Raw genomic sequence first — 21,638 nt, forward strand, 5'->3', positions numbered from 1 at the left:
CCTCATCCAGGTCATTTATAAAAATCACAAAGAGCAAGGGTCCCAGAACAGATCCCTGGGGCACTCCACTGGTGACCGACCTCCATGCTGAAAAAGACCCATCTACAACCACTCTTTGCCTTCTGTGGGCAAGCCGGTTCTGAATCCACAAAGCAATGTCCCCTTGTATCCCATGCCCCTTCACTTTCTCAATGAGCCTTGCATGGGGCACCTTATCAAACGCCTTGCTGAAATCCATATAAACTACATCTACCGCTCTTCCCTCGTCTATGTGTCTAGTTACATTTTCAAAAAATTCAGTTAGGCTCGTAAGGCATGATCTGCCTTGGACAAAGCTGTGCTGGCTATTTCTGATCATACTATGCCTCTCCAGATGTTCATGAATCCTGCCTCTCAGGATCTTCTCCATCAACTTACCAACCACTGAGGTTAGACTCACTGGTCTATAATTTCCCGGGCTATCTCTTCTCCCTTTCTTGAATAACGGAACCACATCCGCAATCCTCCAATCCTCCTGAACCTCTCACGTCTCCATTGATGACGCAAACATCATCGCCAGAGGCTCAGCAATCTCTTCCCTCGCCTCCCACAGTAACCTGGGGTACATCTCATCCGGTCCCGGCGATTTATGTAACTTGATGCTTTTAAAAGCTCCAACACATCCTCTTTCCTAATGTCCACATGCTCAATCTTCTCAGTCCACTGCAAGTCTACACTGCAACTACCAAGATCCTTTTCCACTGTGAATACTGAAGCAAATTATTCATTGAGTGCCTCTGCCATTTCTACCGGTTCTGTACAGACTTTCCCACCGTCACATTTGATAGGTCCTACTCCTTCACATCTTATCCTCTTGCTCATTGGGGTGTTTCACAGGCTCCTGCTTATGTTCATTTTGGACTCTGTACAGGCGACAGCTACTTCAACACATCTGATGTTATTAGTTCAAATAAACATGTGCGAAGCAGATCTTTTCTCTGTTTGTATAAAACTCACAACCCATAAGACAGTTACAACATTACGAAAAGATAATTGGTGATGAATTGTGATCTTGTTTCATTGAGAACATACTGGGCAAAATTTTCCCTCAAAAAATGGGAGGTTTTCTTGCCTGTTTTTTCTGTGAGCTGAATTTTGATCATTTATGGCACTCTGTGCAATACAGAGGCCATCAGGAGATTCATGCCAGTAGGGGATAGGCGGAGCCTAATTCCATCAGAGAGGCCAGCAGCAGACTGCTCAAGGCACCAGTGTACATGCAGCCCAATCTCCCAGTATACCAGGAGATCTCCTGTTTATTGGGTGAGGTATTGAATACAAAAGCAGGGGTGTGATGATGGAACTACATAAAATGCTGGTTAGGCTGCAGCTGGAGTTTTGTGTACAGATCTGGTCACCACATTACAGGAAGGACATAATTGCTCAGGTGGAGATGTACAAGAATGTTGCCAGGGCATGAAAATTGTAGTTATGAGGAAAGATTGGATAGGTTAGAGTTGTTTTCCTTAGAACAATGGAGGTTGAGGGGTGCAAAATTCTGAGTGGCCTAGACAGGGTAGACAGTAAAGACTTGTTTCCCCTAGCTGAGGGCTCAATTACCAGGGGGCATAGATTTAAGGTGATTGGTAAAAGGATTAGAGGGGACATGAGGAAAAACTTCTTCAGCCAGAGGATGGTGGATGTATGGAATTCACTGCCTGAATTGCTGGTTAAGGAAGAAACGCTCAAATCATTTAAAAGGTACCTGGATCTGCACCTGATGTGCTGTAACCTGCAAAGCTACGGACCAGGTGCTGGAAAGTGGGATTAAAATGAGTAAGTAGTTTCTTTTTTTCTTAGCTGGTGCAGGCACGATGGGCTGAATAGCCACCTTTAACACCGTGACATTTCCATGGTTCTAACACAGCATCAATTTGAAAATCACAGATGAGCCAACAGTCGTAGTCCATTTTGAAGGAACACTGATTTGAGTCATTGTTAAAACAACTAATCCATTTAAATTAAACAAGCTTACACTTACATTGAAATGAGGCATGTCAGAATGTTTCAGCTTTCCAGCATCCACAGTATTTTGCTTTTGTATTATTGTCTGAAGAGTGTCGAAAGATGGCCATCTACTACCACTATCAATTTCCAAACGTTGTCATGCTGAACAGTGTATTATGATAAATATCCCCAAAATGAAGTATGGTCAGTCTCATAAGCAGAGATGATTGACATGTTATGATGCCAAGCAAAACATATTTCAAGTCAAACATCTGTAACACATGTTTTCACTGCGTGGAAAACAAAATAACTTTAACCAACACAACTACTTAGTGATAGCACAGCAATGTGATAGTTGTGGTGATCTGTGTAAGTATCTCTCCAGATGTTTCAACATGCTTTCTCTGTGGGAAGAATGGATAAGTGTCATGTTTATTTGCACTGGCACAGCCTTGGCAGAAGATAGATTTCAGTGGTGAAGAATAATTTCCAATCACCACTTTAACTTGTGCTAATACACATCCTAAATTGGAAAAAAAAGTTCTTTTCTTTTAGCACCCCTAAATTGTTTCTCAATATTTTTATGCAGACAGGCAAGTTGTTTATACTATAACATTATCGATTTTACAGTACATTTAGTGTTGCTTTCACTAATTAGCAGTTTAATGCAAATTGTTACTTCCAGTGCAGAGGTTAGCAAAAGAAAAGAATTACTACCTTTGCTACAGAATCAGCATGAGTAAGTGTAGAATTAAATGATAACTGTTGCGTAGCACTTTAACTGTAATTTATTTGCTATGAAGGCTTAATTTCAACAGAGACTATCCTTACTGAAATAGGATATGCAGTGGATGATTCTGCTCCGCACATATCCACTGCAACTGTGATTTATTAGTTTGGGCTTGCAATAGGTAAAGGGCACCGCATTCATTCAAAGTACCATTGATTTGTAAAGCCAGGCAGACAATCCTGACTTCACTTTATGTAAAAAAAAAATAGCGCCTGCTCATTCTTCAAGGACAGGGGGTTGTCTGGTGCCAAATCCTTGACAATAAATTGAGTCTGACTGAGAAAAGCTTAAAATAAATTTAGATGTCAGCCATCTACTGACCTCAGGCCACTCACTAAGCACCAAGCATCCCCGAGAAAGTTAGTGGATTTCATTAGGCTGTTTGAGCGAGTTATTTATTCAGTACAGGTGCATTGATTCTTCTGAGGACCAACACCATGCTAGTGGAGCTTATTTCCTTATATCTGCCAACTTAGTCCATCAGTTAATTTCTCTGGATATTGATCTTAAATAATCCCATTTATATCTGAGGTTTATCTTTTCTGTCACTGTTAGCATGATAACTGATATTAAGCAATGAATTTTGTAAAGCACATTAATGTTTTAATGATTCTTTGCATTTTCAGAAATAGAAGTTTATGTCTTTACTATCAATCGCTTGTTTGTTTGTGAGAATACTGGAGATGTGCCGGGGCAAATTTTCCCCTTCTGCCCGTCATGGAATCGTAGCGGGCAAGGGACAGACCATGGGAAGGTTTGTTGACCTCGGGTGGAATTTTCCGGTTTTGGGGCGAGCGCGGCCAGAGGAGAATTAAAACACTGTCTTTTTTTTTACTGCGACCTTCACAGGAAAAAGCAAAAACCATTGATTTGGATTTGATTTTGTTATCCACCACACTTCGCAACTGACATTCAGGCTTGATGATGTGTGCATTCCATCAAGGCACCTTATTTCTCTAGAGCAACATCATTTGCTAATGAAAAATTAAGTAACTAGAGCTAATTACATACATTATCTATTTGTGCAGCATCCTGACTCCAAGCTTAATAAACCAATTGCATGTAATGTATTTTGAATTGTGTAATAAATAACCTTGAATTACTTACGTTGCCACCAGGAAAAGGTGTTGATTTTAAAATAAAAAAAACATTGAATCAGAGGATTTTAAAGCATTTTGTGCCTAGCTTAAATAAAACAATGAAGTTATGTGTTTTTAAATTATGCCGTATCTGCGTTGTATAATGCAGTGACTGGATACCAGGCAGATCCAGTGATTGCTACTCAATGAATACAAAAAGACCTAGGTGACTGAATCAGGAATGTCTGCAGCCTCAAAATGCATCTCCCAGTAACAGCAGATAGCACTGTCTATCCAAAAAGAACATTTTAGAAAATATTAATATATGCCCATAAGTACTGGTGGTGCATTCACACTATAAATAGAATATACAGTGTGGCACCTTTGAAGGCTAAAGATACGCAACCTGTGACCTGACAATCTCATCCAGCATGTGACTTTGTCACTTGTGTGTTATGTGGTCAGGTCATTCCATGAATATTTCCTGCATTTATGATCCCTCAACTGACATCTCTTGCATACAATGGAGGTGACATTTTTGAATATTCTACAAAAATATATTTCTTGTCCAAGTGTACTTGCTTTGGATATTTGTTAAACCTCAGTACCTTCAGAAAGCATTGGACATTCATTTAATAATTATACAAATGTCTATGGCTCTGGTTGCATGAAAAAAGTAACAATAATCTCAGTCAAAGGAATCTGATTTTTTTTTTCAAAAGTACATAGCATCATCTAAATGTGTCTTATGCTATTGGTTTACTTCGTTTTCACATGGCTTTTTATAGATATAGAATATGTGCACCAATATTATGGATCCAATATTATAACAGTAGCTCTTAATGTAAAGAATGAGTTGCAAGCTGTGTGCTGTAGTATACTCCAGTGGAATTCAGTTCATGTAAATCACCAATGCTGTTTTGCAACATCAAATTCCCATTCTGTTTGTGGTGTTTATAATGTTAATTACAACATTTAACACTGCATGGAAACATAAATGTGAAACTAAGGTAATAAATTATGCATAGTAAATTGGATCATATTAAACGTATAAGTATTTGGCCTCACAAAATGCATAAAACATTACTTACATGTCAAAAAAATGTCAAGTTCAGCAGTGCATGACACATGCCATTTTCATTTAGAGTGTTATACAGAAAACATTTCCCAGATGCTTTTATTTACAAAGCAGGTTTCTGTAAGTGGAACCATATAACAAATCATAGCACTTCATTAGCATCCAAAATGAAAGTTGGAACACATAGCACTAATATGGGAAATGTTGCAAATTAATTTTAAAATTCTAAAATATTATTTGAAGAATGAACTCTAGACATGGTCATTACAGTGAAGCATGCTGAAAAACTGAAGGAATGTGAATGTCCAGGCAAAAATGATAAAGATAATCTCAGATTAGGAGAGGCGGTGGCATAGTGGTATTGTCGCTGGGCTAGCTATCTAGAGACCCCGAGCAACGCTCTGGAGACGCAGAACCTGGCTTCAAATCCCATCATGGTGAATTCCATAAAAATCTGGAATGACGACCGTGAAACCATTGTTGATTGTCATGAAAACCCTTTTGGGAAAGAAATCTTCCAAGTGGACTACACTTGACTCCAGATCCACAGCAATGTGGTTGACTCTTAACTGCTCCATAAAATGACCTAACAAACCAGTCAGTTAAAGGACAATTAGGGATGGGCAATAAATGTTGGCTCAGCCGCAAGTGCCCACACCCCATGAATGAATTAAAAAAAAGAATCTCAGATTCTGTTTGAGTTTTCAAGCTTCACAAGTGAGCTCCTGATGTCTATAGAATGCAAAAACAGGATTACATTTACATGGTAATGATTGTTAAACGATTAATACCATTTCAGGGATTTATCATACCTAAATATGGTGGTGGCAAATGTAAGTTGTTCAACTCATAGGCCCAAATGTGGCTCCATGGCACCAGTTGCCTCTGTGGTGAGGGTACCATTTCAGCACTTTGGCAGGGCTCACAAATGTTGTTGATGGTGTTAGCACAGGCTTTAGATACATGGACTGGAAGTATGATTTGCCATTTTAGACCTCACCACTCCTGTTATCACCTTATCTAATCACACAGAGCTGAAGAAAAGGCCAATGGTCCGGCTAAGCTGTGTAATTGTGGGTCCACACAGCAGCCTAAAGACAATGTGCAGGACTTGTTCTATAGTAAATACTGCATGTGTGAGACTGCGCAAAGACACTTAAACGATTCATACACTGGAAAAAAAAAGATCAGCAGAAGAACTGAAGTTTAAAGGGAATACTACTTAAAGGCATTATCATCTATGAAACGAGGCTTGTAGCCACAGTGCAGCACAATGATGGTACTGCCAGTGGCTAATAACATGACCCTGGCCATGAATGTCCAAACACCCAGCACTTCCTTCAGCTGTTATATTATAGTTGCCTTTGCAAATGTTCTTATGTAACTGGCATCACTTGCATGTTGAAAAGGCTCGTGTGAAGCCCTGCATGTTTTTTTTTACTGTGCCAACAGGCTTTCTGACAGACCTGCCAATGCACCAAAAATTATTAATGTTATCTTTCATGGGATGTGATTCCTTTCAAAGTCAGTGGGGGCTATTCTCCCATCCAGCTATGGTGATTTTTTAGTGCAGCGAGCCAGGAGATTCAAGCGCCTGATTCACGCAATCCACACTGGGCGTCCAGGCCTGAGCGCGTCTCCCAGCAACAGACATCCAGCGCCGTCATCTCTGCGCCAGACATCTGTGTGGAGCTGCCTAATGAATGCAGCCCTTAATTTTAATATAATTTAAATGCATTTAGCGGGCCCGGGACTGAAATCTCCAGGCCCGCTCGCATCCCCCCACTGCCAGGAGTGTTTCACTCCAGCTGAGTTTACAGTAGCTCTCCACTTTCAGGGAACTGATGGCCCAACTGAAGTGAAAGGGGGGGCAATTGAGGCCTCCCAGAGGGTCAGGTGGTATGGGGCACAGTCTGGGCTCCCTGGCACTTCCCAAGGGGCAAAGTGCCAATGTCCAGCAGGCACCTTGGCACTGGCCATTAGGCATGGGGCAGTGCCAAGGAGGTGGGGTCATGGGGCTGGCTAATGATTAAGCTGGCCAGCGATCGATAGACCGGCAGTGTGGGACCACTGCACATGCGCCAATCTCCGCTATGACAGATTGGTGCAAGCGCAACGGCTCACTCAGTGGTATGCTTCTGGACTCTCGGGCAGGAATAGGCCCCGCCCGCAGATTTTTTGAGTGATTTACGCTGGTGCACTCAGCAGTGCATAGAGTGTGGGAGTTTCATTTTTAAACTCCTGCTGAAAAACCAACGTGATTTACTCCAGTTTTCACGCCAATTCGATACTTAAAATTTGTTTGGGAGAATCGCCCCCAGTATTTCACTTGCCATCCCTAATTTCCACTCATGGTGGTGAACGTTCTTCTTGAACTGCTGCAATCCATGTGGTGTAGGCACACCCACAGAGAAGTTCCAGGTTTTTGACCAATGACAGTGAAAGAAAAATGATACAGTTCCGATTCAGTCTGATCGGTGGCTTGAAGAGGAACTTGAAGGTTGTGCTGTTTCCATGTATCTACTGCTCATTTTTCTTTGAGGCAGTAGAGGTTGTGGGTTTTGAAGGTGCTGTCAAAGAAGCCATGATGAGTTGCTACAGTGCATGCTGAAAATTGCAGCTACGAGGAGAGATTGGACAGGCTAGAGTTGTTTTCCTTCGAACAGAGGAATATCAAGGGTGATCTAATTGAGGTGTACAAAATTCTGAGTGGGCTGGACAGGGTGGACAGAAAAGACTTGTCTCCCCTGGCTGAGGAGTCAATTGTGGAGATGCCGGCGTTGGACTGGGTGAACACAGTAAGAGTTTTAACAACACCAGGTTTAACATGGGCATGGCTTTAAATTGAGGGGGGGTAGTTATAGAACCGATGTCAGGGGTAGGTTCTTTACCCAGAGGGTGGTGAGGGATTGGAATGCCCTGCCAGCATCAGTAGTAAATGCGCCTAGTTTGGGGGCGTTTAAGAGATCCGTAGATAGGTTCATGGACGAAAAGAAATTGGTTTAGGTTGGAGGGTCACAGTTTTTTTTTTTAACTGGTCGGTGCAACATCGTGGGCCGAAGGGCCTGTTCTGCGCTGTAATGTTCTATGTTCTATGTTCTATGTTCTAACAACACCAAGACTCCTTAAAGATGACTACCATCGACACCGCAAACTGCCGGCTCCAAGTGGAGAGGATCTCCAAGAAGGTCGCGCATATCGACACAGACATCAAGTTTCTACAAACATGCAAGACTTTAACCTGGTGTTGTTAAAACTCTTACTGAGGAGTCAATTACCAGGGGGTGTAGATATAAGGTGATTGGTAGAAGGATTAGAGGGGACATGAGGAAAAATGTTTTCATCCAGAGGATGGTGAGCATCTGGAACGCACTGCCTAAGTTTGTGGTTGAGGCTGAAATGCTCAACTCATTTAAAAGGTACCTGGATCTGCTGTTTTTTCCTTCCGCTGCTTCGGATTTTTTTTCGAACTGCGCATGCGCAGTTCAGAGCTCCGATCGTTCCGGCAGCGCTAAGCCCCGCCCACTGCGCGGATTGGACCGGAGCCGGCCAAAAGCATATGGGCGCGTTGCAAAGAGGATTCCGGGCTCGGATTTCTATTACGCCCGGATCCGGCCCTTAGACTCCAAATGGTAAAATAGGGCCCCAAGTGTTGGAAAATGAGAGCAAAATGATAGTTTCTTTTTTTCTCTATTTTGGCTGGCTCTGACACAATGGACTGAATGGCCTCTTTCTGCACCATAACCTTCCTATGGTTCTATTTTTCTGTTCCAATAGTTACAGTTTGGCCAACTGAAAATGACCCATTAATCTCAACTCTTTGATTCATTTTTGTCAGCCAAACTTTAATCCACGCTTGTTACCCCCAACACCTTGAGCTCTTGAATTGGACAGTGACCTTCTATGTGGCGCCTTATCGAACACCTTTTGGAAATCCCAATCTACGAGATCTATTGGTTCTCATGAATCCACTCGGTTTGCTGTCCCTCATTCTCTCTTTTAAACTGCAAGTTGTCTAGAACTGAGCTGGATTCCCTCACTCACTAAATTCCCAAGCTCAGTAATCTGTCGAGTCTGTACTCCGTCAAGCTGCTCTCTTATTGAGATCTGAGGCTGAGTGCCTCTGGCAGAATTCAAAGTAAACATTGGTGAGCAGGTTGTTGCTGTATAAATGTAATTTGAGAGCATGTCCATCAGCCTTTTTCTGAACACTATCCCATCAAGTCCTCATCTGACTCTGTTCTTGAGGAACTCCTGCTGGATTGACCTGGGCTGAGATAATCGGTCCCCAACATTGACATCAATTTTGCCAAGACTCCTTAATGTGGCACTGGCTCGAACACTGCCTTGATGTCATTGGCTGTCACTCAGAACTCTTGAATTCACACCTTTTGTCCATGTTTACACTGAGGCTGTAATGACATCTGAGGCTAAATGCCTCCGGCAGAATTGAAACTAATTTTGATTTTGTGGGCGATCCAATTTAGGCTTCCATCATATCACAAATTGATCACAGGAATTGGAGATGTTGTGATGGTAATATATGGCCAATTATATGAGGGGCAGAACTCAGAGCAGATACAAGTGAGACATTATTTAAGATTGATCTGATCTACCAGTAATGATGGATAATAAAGATCCAGTGAGAATGTATCATAAACAGACACACAAAAAAGGCAGCCAGGAAAACATCAGCTGATCCAACTAACTTATCCAGTACAACCATGTTGCTTTACGTATTAGGCCAAGAGATACTTTATCAACTAAGTGTCATGCAGTCCATTTGAGAGAGGGAAACAGTAAAAAACCCCAGGGTGGGGGGCGGGGGGGGGGGGGGGGGTGATCTTGAGCCCACACTCGCCGTCTGTGCAAATACTGATGGGGGCTCAAGATCTGGACGTTGCAGCTCTCACCGGTGAGATTGTGTTTTAGATCCTCCCCGCCCCTCACTGGTAATGTCATCAGGTTCATGTATATAACGGGCATGAATCTACGTCTCAATAAATTTTAATGTCATGAACTCGCACCCCACTTGCTAGATATTAACCCTGGTTTCCAACAGATTCACACAGATGTGAACCTGCCACGGAGGTCTGCCTAGGGTGTAAAGATAAGTATAGCCACCGGGGGAGAGAGACATGACCAGGCAGTGGCCTGGAATTCCCCTGGCACTGCCCCTTGGCACATGTTGGCACTGCCAGGCAGGCATCATGCCCATGCCACTCTGGCAATGCCAACCTGTGCCAAGAGGTGGGCCCAAGTAGGAGCCTCATGGAGGAGGGAGGGATTAATTTGTATGTGGTGGTGGCCAGGAGTGGACGGAGGAGCAGGCGATGCTGACAATGACCTTTTGGGGTAGGTGCAAGTGGGGAAGAAGTTGATGATCGAGTGGGAGGGGTTGATGACCAGTGGGAGGGGGAAGGTGCTGATGATTGGGGGGGGAGCAGGGTGCAGAGAAGTGGGGGCTCTGATCTGCGATGGGGAGGGAAGTCCCTGAGACCTTCATCGTCGGCTGGGGGGAAGATTTGTACATATTCTGATCAGGGCACCCTTTAAAGATGGCGCCCCGATCTCAGTATAAGAGGGTTTTGCCGGCATGTTGAGCCACCCTCCCCCCGCCCCCGCTGATGATGGCAGGAAAAACGCCCCCATGAATTTTTTAGGCAGAGTGTCGTAAGATCCGGAGAGAAAACCGATTGATTTCTCTGTAGAAAAACATGTCCATTTTCTCGCCAGAATCAACACTCCGCCATCTTTGATAAGGCTACCCCCCCCGACCCCCACCCCACCACCAACCAATAAAACCCAAGGCTAACAACAACTTGCATTCCGATCCAGCGCCTAATATGTGGTGAAATGCCCCAAAGTGCTTTAACAGGAGTGCTAGCAGACAAAAATGAACACTGAGCCAAAAAAGGAGTTATTAGGGCAGATGACTAAAAACTTGGTTCACGGGATGGGTTTAATGGGTATCTTAAAAGAGGAGAGAGAAGTGGAGATTAGAGTGATTTATGGTGGGAATTTCAGTGTTTAGACGTAGACAGTTGAATGCAAACCATCAATGATGGGGAAATTGGATTAAGGGTTTCATAAAAGGTCAGAGTTAAGTAAATGCAGAGTTTCTCGAAGGTTGTGGCACTGGAGGCAGTCACAGAGAAAGGGAGAACAAAGCCTTGGAAGGACTTGTGGTTAAGTCCGAATGAGGATAAGAATTTTAAAATCAAGGCATTTGTGGACTGGACCTAATGAGGTCAGCAAGCACAGAGGTGATGGGTAAACAGCAAGTTGTTGTAAGTTAGAATATGGGGAGTGGATCTTTGGATGACAACATGCCTTTTTTTCTTTATATCTTGGAAGCCTGCAAGCTGACTCTTTGTTGTATTTGTATTTGTGCATTATACAATGACAATAAATGTGAATTGAATGGAATTGAATTGAATTGAATTGAATTAAGGATGCTTGATGAAAAACCAGCAAGGTGAGTATTGGAACAGTCGAGTTTGGATGTGATGATTTCACAGTTTCTGCAGCAAATCGATGTGGGGGAGGCTGACAATGCTTGGGAGGTAGACGCAGTTTTGATGAAGAGGTTATGGGGTTAGAAGTTCAGCTCAGGGTCAATTCAGATATCAAGTTTGCACTGACAGTTGCCAGGGAGAAGGATGCATTCAGTGCTGAGTGGACAGAGGTTGTGGTTAGGGTCAGAGAAACATCTTTCCAAAGTTTAGGAGGGAAAGTCTAGAAAATCCCTGTCAGATCCCTCTAGGATTTGAAACTTGCACAATGGATCTCTGTCCAAGTCAGGATTCAGTCCCGCTCTCGCTTAATGGTACTCACTGTGTCAGCATCTACCACAAAAGGCTTTATTATTCTCTGAAGAGCTTGTGCTGCCTAATATATAACTTATTTCTTCCTTGCATAATTTAACATCATGAATCCAATCCTCGCAAACTTATCAAATTGAAATCATTTGTCAGTGTACACACAATCCAGTCCCATTATTATTCTATAGATCTCAATCCAATTGTCCCTGAGCCTAGGCTTCTCTAAAGTATATAGGTCTTAAATATATCTGGGTAGCTGTGGTGTTTTAAACTAGGAAGCATTCTTGTGGCATGCAACTGAACTTTTTCCAAAGCCTCAATACCTCCCAACATGAGAGAGAACCAAATAATGATACAATATGAAGCCCTTTCAAGATATTTCTCAAGGGCAAACTTTTATTTTCAGGGATAATCCTGTAAACGTAGTCCATGCACTTCCCTCTTTGCTTTCATTCTAGCTTATCAGTATTGGTTATGAAATGTTGCCAAACATAACTTCTGACTTCTGATTCAAATTCAGCAAATTAAAATTCATATCCATTGGATCTAAATTCCAAACTTTGAAGGTCTCAAAAGTGAGCAGAAAAATAGTTGTACTCACCTTGGGCAAGAATCCATATGCATACTTGATAGGCATATCCAAGTAATAATGCAAAATCAACAACTTTCACTTCTATAGATCACTGCACATAAACAGTGATATCTCAGCTAAATTGATTTGTCATTTGTCCTGATTCCACATAAACGTAAGATTTTTAAAAATTAACATGATGGCCTCCAGTGTTCTCTGTTTCTGCACCTTCTGGCTTCACAGTCATCAAAATATTTTTAACAAGCTTAACTCTTTGGTGGTGAACTCTTTGCATTCTTCGTGTCATATTTGATCCTGAAATTAGCTTCCAATATCCACGCAATCAGGTAGGCTGCCTATCTCTACTTCTGCGACATCGACAAACTCATCTGTTCAGCTTAAATCATCATCCATGGCCGTGTTACTTCTAGGCCTAGGAATTCCAACACAGTCCTGGCCAGACTTCCACACTCTACCCTTTGTAAACTTGAGATCATATAAAACTCTGCTGCCCTTGTTCTTACTCACATTAAATCCCTTTCACCCATCACCTCTGTGCTCACTGACCTACATTCACTTCTGGTCAAGCAGTGCCTCAATTTTAAAATTCTTAACCTTGTTTCCAAATCCCTTTCTGTAATCCCCTACAACCCTCCAAGATATTTGAGTTGCTCTAATTCTGGCCTCTTTAAAATACCCAATTTTAATTGCTCCGCCATTTGTGGCTGTGCCAGGTCCTATGTTCTAGAATTCCCTCTCTAAACGTCTCCCTTTAAAATGTTCCTTCAAACCAACTCTGACCGAGCCTTTGGTTATCTGCCCTAATATCTCAGTATGTGGATCTGTGTCAAATGTTCCTTTATAATGCTCCTGCTAAGAACTTTGGGGTGTTTAATTATGTTAAAGGTCCTTTGTAGATAAAATTGTTGTTGGATTATTGTAGGCAAAAAGAATATTAAAACCAAGAGTTACTTAGAAGCTAAACTGCACAAATGTTTCATAAATGTCCGGTATCCTGTCATTTTCCCACTGTCCATTAGTCAGAAAGAAAGTTCTGAAATAAAAAAGGAAATAGTAACCTTAAGCTTTTTAAAAATGCTGTACAATGTAAATGTCTTCATTTCTCAAAAACTCTACATTTGGGAGTGTGAATGAAATATAATCAGATTTTTGACAAGTAGTTAACATCATTCTGTTTCCAGCATAGTTGAACCTTTAAGCAAATATCAAGGATCCACAAATTATGTAACATATTTTCCCTGTCTGCAGAAAGTGTATTCCCTGCACTTAAACAAAAAATGCTGTCAGTGAATAAGATTGAAGTGTCTTTGCAAAAGTATTTATTTCTTTTCTTAAAAAGTTCTCAAAGTATAGAATAAATGCACTTGACAGCAAAATCAAAATGCATGCTCTTTGCTATTTATTCCAAGGTATTAAATTATCCAGTTTCAAAAGAACTGGACTCTTATTCCAGCTCCATTAAAACAGATAATTGACTGAAATACAGTCTGCACTGCCAAAAAACATCAAGCCTTAATGGAAAAGCGAACAAAGTGCATTATTGTATAAATGGTCAATGGCTTACCATAAAATTGGAAAACGGAATTTAAAAAGATTTTCTAAAAAAAAACTGTCAGAATATCTGAAATAATTACCTTTGTGGTGATTTCAGCACCTAGATTCTTTTTTTTAGACAATTACCAGTTCATGTAGAGAATTCTAATGATGAATAAGCCTTTTGAAGTGGTCTCATGATTAAAGGTAGGTGCAACGCATCTTTTTATAAAAGGAAGCATCTGGAGGAACTTCCATTAACATTTTCTTTGTATAATTATTTCAAAATAATCTTTTAAATAATCTCCCTTTGCAATGCACAAGTAATGTTTGATGCTGGGGTTTGGAATTATCAATAGCTTCTTCTACTTCAAGGTGAAATTGAACACACTCAGGTGCCAAAGACTGATCCGAGGTTGGAAACAATGGACTGGATTTTATGCTTCCCTGTTGGCTGCCTGCTCATCTCCTTGCCTCCTGCCCTACCCCCTCGCAATTTTATCCATTTTGCCTGTCCTCCAGTTGATGAAGTGAGGCCCCTATGTGGACAGTTAAGCCCACTAAAAAGCCTTATTGTGTTACCATGGCAGGATGGGACGGTATGGTGGCACAGTGGTTAGCAGTGGTCACTTTGGAAGGAGTAACAGGATTACAGAGTACTGGGCTAATGGTAAGATACTTGGTAGTGTGGATGAACAGAGAGATCTCGGTGTCCATGTGCATAGATCCCTGAAAGTTGGCACCCAGGTTGATAGGGTTGTTAAGAAGGCATACGGAGTGTTTGCTTTTATTGGTAGAGGGATTGAGTTTCGGAGCCAGGAGGTCATGTTGCAGCTGTACAAAACGCTGGTGCGGCCGCACTTGGAGTCTTGTGTACAGTTCTGGTCACCGCATTATAGGAAGGATGTGGAAGCATTGGAAAGGGTGCAAAGGAGATTTGCTAGGTTGTTGCCTGGTATGGTGGGAAGGTCTTATGAGGAAAGGCTGAGGGACTTGAGGTTGTTTTCGTTAGAGAGAAGAAGGTTAAGAGGTGACTTAATAGAGGCATACAAGATGATCAGAGAATTAGATAGAACATAGAACATAGAACAGTACAGCACAGAACAGGCCCTTCGGCCCACGATGTTGTGCCGACCTTCATCTGAAACCAAGATCAAGCTATCCCACTCCCTACCATCCTGGTGTGCTCCATGTGCCTATCCAATAACCGCTTAAATGTTCCTAAAGTGTCTGACTCCACTATCACTGCAGGCAGTCCATTCCACACCCCAACCACTCTCTGCGTGAAGAACCTACCTCTGATATCCTTCCTATATCTCCCACCATGAACCCTATAGTTATGCCCCCTTGTAATAGCTCCATCCACCCGAGGAAATAGTCTTTGAACGTTCACTCGATCTATCCCCTTCATCATTTTATAAACCTCTATTAAGTCTCCCCTCAATCTCCTCCGCTCCAGAGAGAACAGCCCCAGCTCCCTCAACCTTTCCTCATAAGACCGACACTCCAAACCAGGCAGCATCCTGGTAAATCTCCTCTGCACTCTCTCCAGCGCTTCCACATCCTTCTTATAGTGAGGTGACCAGAACTGCATGCAATATTCCAAATGCGGTCTCACCAAGGTCCTGTACAGTTGCAGCATAACCCCACGGCTCTTAAACTCCAACCCCCTGTTAATAAAAGCTAACACACTATATGCCTTCTTCACAGCTCTATCCACTTGAGTGGCAACCTTTAGAGATCTGTGGATATGGACCCCAAGATCTCTCTGTTCCTCCACAGTCTTCAGAACCCTACCTTTGACCCTGTAATCCACATTTAAATTTGTCCTACCAAAATGAATCACCTCACATTTATCAGGGTTAAACTCCATTTGCCATTTTTCAGCCCAGCTTTGCATCCTATCTATGTCTCTTTGCAGCCTACAACAGCCCTCCACCTCATCCACTACTCCACCAATCTTGGTGTCATCAGCAAATTTACTGATCCACCCTTCAGCCTCCTCCTCTAAGTCATTAATAAAAATCACAAAGAGCAGAGGACCAAGCACCGATCCCTGCGGCACTCCGCTAGCAACCTGCCTCCAGTCCGAAAATTTTCCATCCACCACCACCCTCTGTCTTCGATCAGACAGCCAGTTACCTATCCAATTGGCCAACTTTCCCTCTATCCCACACCTCCTTACTTTCATCATAAGCCGACCATGGGGGACCTTATCAAACGCCTTACTAAAATCCATGTATATGACATCAACCGCCCTACCTTCATCAACACACCTAGTTACCTCCTCAAAAAATTCTATCAAATTTGTGAGGCACGATTTGCCCTTCACAAATCCGTGCTGACTATCCCGGATTAATCCGCATCTTTCTAAATGGTCGTAAATCCCATCCCTAAGGACCTTTTCCATCAATTTACCAGCCACCGAAGTCAGACTAACCGGTCTATAATTACCAGGGTCATTTCTATTCCCTTTCTTAAACAGAGGAACAACATTTGCCACTCTCCAGTCCTCTGGCACCATCCCCGTGCACAGCGAGGACCCAAAGATCAAAGCCAAAGGCTCTGCAATCTCATCCCTCGCCTCCCAAAGAATCCTAGGATACATTTCATCAGGCCCAGGGGACTTATCAACCTTCAGTTTATTCAAAACTGCCAATACATCCTCCCTCCGAACATCTATTTCCTCCAGCCTATTAGCCTGTAACACCTTCTCTTCCTGAAAAACATGGCCCCTCTCCTTGGTGAACACTGAAGAAAAGTATTCATTCATCACCTCGCCTATCTCTACTGATTCCATACACAAGTTCCCACCACTGTCCTTGACCGGCCCTAACCTCACCCTGGTGGATAGTGACAGCCTTTTTCCTCGGATGGTGATAGCTAGCACGAGGGGACATAGCTTTAAATTGAGGGGTGATAGATATAGGACAGATGTCAGAGGTAGGTTCTTTACTCAGAGAGTAGTAAGGGCGTGGAATGCCCTACCTGCAGCAGTAGTGGACTTGCCATCATTAAGGGCATTTAAATGGTCATTGGATAAACATATGGATGATATTGGAATAGTGTAGGTTGGATGGGCTTTAGATTGGTTTCACTGGTCGGCGCAACATCGAGGGCCGAAGGGCCTTGTACTGTGCTGTAATGTTCTATGTTCTATGTTCTCACATCTCCAGGGGCCCAGGTTCATATCCAGCCTTGGATGACTGTCTGTGTGGAGTTTGCACATTCTCCCCATGTTTGCGTGGGTTTCCTCCAGGTGCTCCGGTTGCCTCCCACAGTCCAAAGATGTGCAGGTTAGTTGGATTGGCCACGCTAAATTGCCTTTTTCTGTACAAAGACGTGTAGGTTAGATAGATTAGCATTGGTAAATGTGTGGAGTTACGGGGGCAGGATGGGGAAGAGAGCCCTGGTGAGATATTCTGTCAGAGAGTCGGTGCAGACTCAATGTGCTGAATGGCCTCCTTTTGCACAGTCAGGATACTATGAATCTATGAAAGACTCATACCAAATGGAAATCCCAGCAGGTATCCTTATGCAGGATGATATGGTGGCTCAGTTGGACAGTGGTTAGTTAGCACTGCTGCCTCATGGCGCAAGGGACTGGTTCGATTCTGGCCTTGGGTGACAGTTTGCATGGAGTTTGTATGTTCTCCCTCTGTTGATGTGGGTTTCTTCCGGGTGCTCTAGTTTCCTCCCACAGTCTAAAGATGTGCTGTTTAGGTGGATTAGCCATGCTAAATTCCCCTGAATGTCAAAAGTTGTATAAATTAGGTGGGTTAATCATAGTAAATGCATAAGGACGGTGCGAAGGATGGGGGCTGTGTGGGCCAGAGTAAGATGCCCTTTAAGAGAGTAAGTGTGGACTTGACGGGCAGAATAGCTTCTTTCTGCATTGTATGGATTCTGTGGAGGACAGGAGTGTGTCCCTCTTAAATAGACCCTTCAAACCCATCAGAGGTATATCCAAGGTATTATCTCATCAGGTTCCCCTTTCCCTGTGGCCTCTCAATGGTGCTGCTGTTACTGGATGTTTCATTCTATTTACATAAACAAATCATATAACAAGGATTGGTAAAACATTAATGTGGGCCCTTCAACTGAAGACAAGACTATGTACATATAATATTAACTGAGAAACTGAGAGTCACATTTGACCTTGGTCGTTGGTACTGTGTACTGATTTCAGAGTCATGGGACTAATACATTACATATTGTTTTGGTTGTATTGATTAACAGCAGTTTAAGATATGCTCCCTTAAAGGGGGAGGGGTGTGGGACCATGGCATTCCATAAAATTTAGCCCAATGAGTTGCACATGTACTCTATGAATGTATATGAAATATCAAACAATGAAATCGGAAGACATCCATGAATCTTAAGCTCTTTGCTAGGCATCTCCAACCAAAACAGAACAATAACCAAAGCCAATAAAATGCCTAGTAACATGGACAAAACAGTTTAATATAATCAAAGGAAGTCATGTTTGCGTTATGCAGTTTTCTGGTCACCTTGTGTACTGTATCCAATTTTGAACATTGGGACACAAGGGGGGCATATAATCATTTGAGACAGTGCAGAAGCAAGCCACAATGGTGTCAGGGATTTGAGATATGGAGAAAGATTGGAAGTAATCAGAATTTGCATCCTGAAAAGGAGATGGTCTGAGAGATGAGATTGGGATAGTGCACAAAATAGCAAATTGTATGCAAAAGGTTATGTTAACTTAAATTAAATTGTGGCAATCGAACACTGAGATGGTTTCAAAGTAATAAAAGGTGATAATAGGATTGATACCAGGAATGTTTTTTTCATATGTAGTCATCAACATTCGGGAAGTGTCTTCTGGGCAGAAGGCTGGTTGCAAAAGTCTTCGGATAATTTAAGCAACAATTTGATGCAGTCACTTGTGAGTGGGTGAGGGAGGGTTGGTTGCAGGGTCATCATAATCAGACAAATTAACAAGAAGTGATCTTCATCCATAATGATTTTGTGATTTTGAAATTCAAAGTTATTCTTCGTAAGGCAGTGAGAGTCAGTCGAATGTTTGCATGTTGGACGTGAATGTAACCCTTCACTCACTGATGACCAAACTTGCAATTCTGAGTGATCTTTAAAGGCTAATTTTTACTTAGAAATGTTTTAATAGTTTAATATTTCCTCTTATAATAGATAATATTCAGGAATGTTTCACATTTTCTTCAATGATGCTATAAAACGACTCAATCTAGAGAAAATTATCAGACACAGAAAAGAATTGTGAATTTTAACAAAATTGTGGTGATTGTCCCTTTAAGGGAAATAAAGCAGAGGAAGGGTCACATGGCCTGTGTGACCAATCAGGACTTAGATGAGAAGTCACTTCACCTGATGAAGGAGCAGCGCTCCGAAATCTTGTGATTTCAAATAAACCTGTTGGACTTCAACCTGGTGTCGTGTGACCTCTCATCTTGTCCATCCCAGTCCAACATCGGCATCTCCACAATCAGGACTTAGAGTGTGAATGACCTAATGGAGAGAGAGGCTCCTAGGCAGAGACATTTTGGGAGCCATATACAGCCTTGCAGCTGCTGTAGAATTCTTATTAATAAGTGCCTTTCTGTTCACTAATGAAATCTGTGAAAGCGCATCTTTACATCTGGCAATGAGGATAAATTATCCGGACGCTGCCTCTGGCCCAACACCTGTGACTATCCTGTATCAGTCGAAGTCTGAAAAAAAAACTCACCAGAATGCCTCTCCTTGGGCGAATAGACCCATTTGACTCCTCCACTGGACACAATGGGCCTGATTTTACCAAAACTTTGCGCCTGTTTTCGGGCGCATGGTAAAGTTGGGCGTCGGGCCTTTAACGCGATCTGCACCCGAATCCGAGCAGATCGCGCCTTTACCGACACCCGATTCGGGCACGGTCCGGCGCGCGCCCGCATCGGGTGGCCCGACAATTTAAATGCATTTGCATGCATTTAAATCGACTTAATGAACCGCGCGCCCAACTCTACCGCCAAATCCCACTTTACCGTCTTCTGGCCCGATCCACGACCGCGCTGTCACCGACCTGCAAAATAAAAGTCTGAAGTTGCCACTGCAGCCTCCGAAGAACGGGGTCAGAGACTGCAACGGCTCTCTGACCCAGGTCATCCTCTGGTTGGGACGGGAGGGGGCTGGAAGGAGGAGAGGGGGTGTGACGTCTCATCCCCTGGGGGTGGGGGAGGGGAGTGGGTGTGACGTCTCATCCTCTGGGGGGGGGGGGGGGGGGGGTGGGAGGGGAGGGGTGTGACCGATCATCCCCTGGGGGGGGGGGAAGGGGGGGATGTGACCGATCATCCCCTGGGTGGGGGGAGGAGAGGGGGTGTGACATGCAGAGAAGGTTCACCAGGTTGATACCAGAGATGAGGGGTGTTGATTATGAGGAGAAACTGAGCAGATTGGGTTTGTACTCGTTGGAGTTTAGAAGGCTGAGGGGGGATTTTATAGAGACCTATAAGATAAAGAAGGGGCTGGATAGGGTAGAGGTGGAGAGATTCTTTTCACTTAGAAAGAAAGCTAGAACTAGAGGGCACAGCCTCAAAATAAAGGGGGGTCAGTTTAGGACAGAGTTGAGGAAGAACTTCTTCTCTCAGAGGGTGGTGAATCTCTGGAATTCTCTGCCCACTGAAGTGGTGGAGGCTACCTCGTTGAATATGTTTAAATCACGGATAGATGGATTCCTGATCGGTAAGGGAATTAGGAGTTATGGGGATCAGGCGGGTAAGTGGAACTGATCCACTTCAGATCAGTCATGATCTTATTGAATGGCGGGGCAGGCTCGAGGGGCTAGATGGCCTACTCCTGCTCGTATTTCTTATGTTCTTATGTTCTTATGTATCATCCCCTGGGGGGTGTGGGAGGGGAGGAGGTGTGACGTCTCATCCTCTGGGGGGGTGGGAGGGGAGGGGGTGTGACGTCTCATCCTCTGGTCGGGGCGGGTTCTGCTGCCTGTCTGCGGCCGATCCCTCCTGGCACCATCACTGGTACTCTACCAGCCACAGCCATCTCTCCCGCTCTCTCGCACCTGCAGGGAAGAGTAATCTGTGGCTGGTAGTGGAACCCCCCCGACCAGAGGATGATACGTCACACCCCCTCTCCTTCCCCCCCCCCCCCCACCCCAGGGGATGATACGTCACAACCCCTCTCCCCCCCATCCCCCGGGGGATGATCAGTCACACCCCCTCCCACCTCGCCCCCCACCCCCCTCCCTCGACCAGAGGATGACCGTCAGAGAGCCTCTCTCTCCGCTTTCTGCTTTTTTTTTCGCGCCCGGGTGCACTGTCAGATTTTTTTCGAACAGCGCATGCGCAGTTCAGAGCTCCGATCGGTCCGCCAGCACTATGCCCTGGCCACGGCGCGGATCGGGCCGGAGGTGGCAAAACGCATATGGGCGCGCTGGAAAGAGGATTCCAGGCACGGATTTATTTGACGCCCAGATTCGGCACTTAGGCTCAAAATGGTAAAATTCCCCCCAATATGTTGAGCGTTTTGGGTATTATTTCCAAGCAAATGAAATACGGGAGGAGGTGAAATGTAAAGCGATTCTCTGAAGTGTTTGTGGAACTTAGATCTATAACCTTATTTGCAATCTTACAGTCCCCAGCCCGCCTGACTCCAAAACATTCAGTGAGCTCGTGAATTTAGTGAAAGCTGAATTGCAACCTCAACCATTAGAATTACACAGTGTTCATCCCGGCATCTCTAAGATGAAGATGCTTGCCAGGAG

Source organism: Mustelus asterias, chromosome 6 (assembly GCF_964213995.1).
Source record: "Mustelus asterias chromosome 6, sMusAst1.hap1.1, whole genome shotgun sequence".
NCBI lineage: Eukaryota > Metazoa > Chordata > Chondrichthyes > Carcharhiniformes > Triakidae > Mustelus > Mustelus asterias.